The sequence below is a fragment of the Adiantum capillus-veneris genome, chromosome 11 (assembly GCF_014529385.1).
Source record: "Adiantum capillus-veneris isolate H3 chromosome 11, ASM1452938v2, whole genome shotgun sequence".
Classification (NCBI taxonomy): Eukaryota; Viridiplantae; Streptophyta; class Polypodiopsida; order Polypodiales; family Pteridaceae; genus Adiantum; species Adiantum capillus-veneris.
The window spans coordinates 64,743-70,045 of record NC_140941.1 but is presented as its reverse complement, the minus strand read 5'-3'; positions in this window follow the sequence as shown (position 1 = coordinate 70,045).

Sequence of the window (5,303 nt, the reverse complement as noted above, 5' to 3'; positions counted from 1 at the left end):
CTCTTTCTCAAAGGTCTCTCTCTCTCTCTCTCTCTCTCTCCTCTCTCTCTTCTCTCTCTCGTCTCTCTCTCTCTCTCTCTCTCTCTCTCTCTCCTCTCTCTCTCTCTCTCTCTCTCCTCTTTCTCTCTCCTCTCTCTCTCATTCTCTCTCTTTCTCTGTCACACAGGAAATTTCCAATATCTCTCTCTCTTACACACACACACAGAAACACACACAACACACACACACACACACTCACGAATAGAATCTATCTCTCTCTCTCTCTCTCTTCTCTCTCTCTCTCTCTCTCTCTCTCTCCTCTCCTCTCTCTCTCTCTCTCTCTCTCTCACTCTCTTCTCCTCTCTCTCTCTCGTCTCTTCTCTCTCTCTGTACTAAAGGTGCACGGAGACAGCCAACTACTCTTTGGATTTATCTACGAGGCAAGGAGAATCGGCGAGAGAGAGGGAGAGTTTCTGTGTGTGTGTGTGTGTGTGTTTGTGTGTTTTGGTCTGCTTTGGAGAGAGAGAGAGAGAGAGAGAGAGAGAGAGAGAGAGAGAGAGAGAGAGAGAGAGAGAGAGAGAGAGAGAGTTTGTGTGTGTGTGTGTGTGTTTTATAGAGACAGGGAGAAATAGGTGGAGACAGAGAAGGAAGGAGAGAGAGAGAGAGAGAGAGAGAGAGAGAGAGAGTGTGTGTGTTCTCTCTCTCTCTTTCTCTTTCCTTATCACTAACGGCACGCGGAGGCGTATTTTATCGTCAGAAAAGTCTTTCACGCGTGCCGTTAGTAATGAGATAAGTTTTGGTGAGAGACAGGGAGAGTTTTGGTGAGAGAGAGAGAGAGAGAGAGAGAGAGAGAGAGGAGGGAGTGTGTTTTAGAGAGAGAGAGAGAGAGAGAGAGAGAGAGAGACACTCTTCTATTTGTATACAGTGGAATGGCTAGAACAAAGGTCACTGCAAGAAAGGTGGGCAAGGGACCAGGGTTAGCAGCTAAGGCAAGTAGCAGATCTGCAATCCCAAAGAAGAGACCTGGAAAACCAAGTAAAATTTTTAAAGGTCCAAGGATAAAGAAGTTACAGAGCTACATGGGACTTTTCAGAGAAATCAGGAAGGCGCAGAAATGTGTTGATTTGTGCATACCAAAGTTGCCCTTCCAGAGGATGGTAAGGTCCATTTGTGAGGAAGCGACCTGGGGCACTAAAAGGTGGAAAGTGGTTGCACTGATGGCTCTGCAGGAAGCAACAGAGGACTTCCTGCTTGAGTACTTCAGTGACATGACCATTGTAGCAGCCCATGCCCACAGGGTGACTATAATGGACAAAGACAACGAGACACTAAAAAGGGTAAGGTGGAGGTATGACAAACTTCTAGTACCTAATGACTGCAGGGATAAGAAAATGAGGGAAATTTTGCTATACCCCCCTGAACTATTGCCACAAGTCACGGTTGTAGATGTCACACATGATGTTAATACAAGGGCAAGGGCAGAGACGGTTCCTAGCCAAACAGAAGACATAAGGGAAGAAGAACTTAAGGAGAAAATGAAAGTAGCAATGGAGTCCCATAGGCAAAGAGAATGCAATGTGACCCGATCCATAGATGCCAGCAACAAAGATACTCTACTTTTAATGAAGTATGGTTTGCTTGCAGAGATACCATTTATAGATGGAGCCAGAAAGCTGGCTCTGGATACACTAGACATTAATATATTGCTGGATCCAGATGCTAAGATATCAGATACAATTATCTATGTTTGTCTTAAGTACGTTTTAATATTTTTCTAACTTTGAAAACTCAAATGATAGGTGTTCTAAATCAGGTACACTCCTTGCAGTTTCATCAAAAGTCAACTTCCACCACACACCCACACAGAGGTGTTTCTTCTTGATCCACAAATGTCTGTGATTATTGGACAGAGAAAGGACAATCCATCTGGCACATTCAAAAGTTGGTTTCTCCATTGTGCTATGCTGGAATTAACCGTCATCATCTTTCCTTATGAGAACAACCATCACTGGAGTCTCATATGCCTTGATGTTGACCAGCCAGCAGTGTGGGTGTTCAATTCAATAAAAGGAACCCACCTTGAAATTAGGCTGTAAGTGTTATGTATCAGAAAGTGTTTCTTATGGATATCCATGTAAATTTAAAAGCCTCAAGCTAACATCCTGATACTCCTTTATGCAGTTGTGTAAAGAGATTATTGATTGCTTATGGCAAGCTATGTGGAAGGTACAAACTATACAAGGCCCCAATCAAAGATGTGCCTGTACCAAATCAAGCCGATGCAACTTCTTGCGGCTGGAGATGTCTTCTCCATGGAGAATATGTCCTGAAAAGCTACTTTGCAATAAAACATTTCATGACTAACGTAGCCATTTGGCAATGCATTCAGTCAGTTTTGGTTTTCTTTATACAAGACTTCTCACCATGTGGTCTTTCAATTTTGCAGAGTGTTGTGCAAAACTACACATATGATTATTTGCAAAGATATCGGGCAAGTCTAATACAACACATACTCACTATGTCGAACCCTACAGAATCTGAAGATAGCTGCTTGGACGACCGCACAATCGATATGACAATACGTGACGAGCCACCACCACGAGCCCCTGCATCAGATATAGTGGAACCACAACGGGCCGAGGGGTCATACCAGCCAAAGATGAAAGGGACAAGGATGTATAAAGGACAAACAAGGCTATGTAGAGTGCTAGTGTACAAGCAGAGGGGCTTATTGAGGAGACACAATGAAAGAGGCAAGTAGGCCAGTGGAGGAGCCAAAAAAGCCCATGGAGGAAACCCTGGATGAGGCAAGGATGGATAAGGAAAGCAAGCCTATGGATGAGGCAATCCGACCAATGGAGGAGCCCCAAAAGGATATGGATGAGGCAAGCCGGCCAGTAGAGGGTGAGGAAAAGACCTTGGAAGAAACCCCGGATGAGGTAGAAAGAGCCATGGGGGAGACCCTTGATGAAGATGAGAACGATGACTACAACGACCAAGCAAAAGTAGAGGATAGCAACAACGACAACAACACTATAGAGACCCATTATGGACCCTTGCTACCTATAGATACGGTTGTTCCGGCAATGTCTATTCAAGTATGGCATAATATGTTCAGCTTCTAACTACTTATATGTACTTGTCAACTTTTACAGAGGTTGATTATCTTGGACATCAATGGATTGTTGCTGATGCGTGTGCCTCTGGGTATAGAAGACACCTACGAGGATTTGCAAACATTTTGGATGGGTACTTGTCGAGTTGTGGTTCGTCCAGGAACAAAAGAATTTATTCAGTTTCTTCTTCCGCGCTTCAGAGTTTTTGTATGGTCTTCAATGCAAAGGCAAAACTTGTCGCCACTAGTTAAAATAGTTTGTGGTGTATCTGGTCTGATACGACAGATTTTGGCTTTTTGTATGATCAGAGAAAATGCGTTACCGTCGAGGGCCACTACCACCCTAGTAAACCCAACTTATATCTTTTGTACAAATCGTTCAGCCAAATCGATGTACCCTTTGATGCAAATAATACACTACTAATTGATGATACTCCTAAAAAAGGAGACCTAAATCCACTAGGAACAACTATCTCACCACCCTCTTTTGAGGGGCATACCTTTGATTTTTACAATGAAGACATTTTGATTCCATACTTATAGAAATTGTATCTTAGTCCATTGTTCAGGACGAGTTTGTACTTTCTAATGAATTAAGATGACTCTTCTATCATGTCTTTGTGTTGCCTTACATTGAGAGAGAGAGAGAGAGAGAGAGAGAGAGAGAGAGAGAGAGAGAGAGAGAGAGAGAGAGAGAGAGAGAGAGAGAGATGTGGAAATGGCTAAAGAAATGTATTTCAAGAACACTTATATTCACAGACCACAATTGACAAATGAGTTCAAGAAAACTTCATGTATTGAAAGTCACTATTATACACTTGGGTTCACAAAAATCTCTGTTACATTGACACTATTTCAACCCGACCATCCAACTCTTTGCACAAAATATCTTTCTCCCTACGCCGCATCAGCTTACGGCCAGCTAAGAAAAAGAAAAAATATGAAAATTCCCTGTCCATTGACTCTTCAATTATGTCGTGCCGCAACTGCAGAAGACTGCATAGCTCCCTTATTGTAACCGCCAACATTAGGCCATGTTCTTTATAACACTTCCACATCCACAACGTGATTATCTTCCAAACCTGCATAAACCTAATCTATAGGAATGTACTTACCTCTGAGCATTTGTGATCGCATATACCAAAAGGAGACTAACAGTGATTGGCTTGCAATCATGTACTTGACAACTAGAGTGTCAAGCGCGACCTCACACCATATTCCAATCTCTTCCTTTACATACCATCCTCTGTCAAGAAGTTTGTCACAGGATGACTGCTGAAATGACTTGTACATGAACATAGTTTTCATAACATGTATATTGTAGTTATGAAACAACTCTATGAACAGTGCAACATGACAAAAGTTTGCAATTTTAACCAGTTTGGTGGGAATAGAGCTACGTAGAGACCTCTGTATATCCTTGTAGAGCTTACTTCCCATTGCCTCCACCATTGTTTCCTCAGGAACTGGCCAGTCCCAGTCGGTTGGTAGAGGCACTTTCACCAACATGCCATTCTTATTCCCTAGGCAGAGTTGGTAGAAGTGGTCATAGAAAAATATTCCTTCATCAGCCAGGATTTTGTTGGTTCTCCCTCAATACTGTAGAGAACCAATGTGGGCATGAACGACAAGGAAGAGGCCTATTATGCACTCCATAGGCTCCCATTTCTCATAAGAAGAGGGATAAACATCTGCAAAATATATAGCAAGAGTTAAACTAAGAGTATCAATAAGTGAAAATGACAAATCTAATGTAGTTTGAGATGTGAAGAACCGGGAGCCATTGCTCGTAAGAAGAGGAATAAACGTTGCAGAATATATAACAAAAGTTAAACTGAGAGTATCAATAAGTGAAATGACAAGTCAAATGCAGCTGAGATGTGAAGAATACTTACAATTGCAACGTAGTTGATGTATATCTGACACATTTTCAGTGTTTGCTATCATGTCTGGATGGGTAAATAAATGCTGAACAAGAACTTCCTTTACAGATCTTTTGCCGATTTCAACTTTGAAATCCAACACTCTGGCCTTCCATGCTGAGCTGTAAACATTGATAGCACTAGACCTCTTGGATCTTCTTGGTTGCATTAGTACCCATGGACCTTTGTTTATCCTTTGTCCAACCCATGGTTCTCACACTTATTGAAGTTGATATTGTAATTGAGGATATGCCCAACTACTTGCCTTCTAGGCAAAGTGCAGGGTT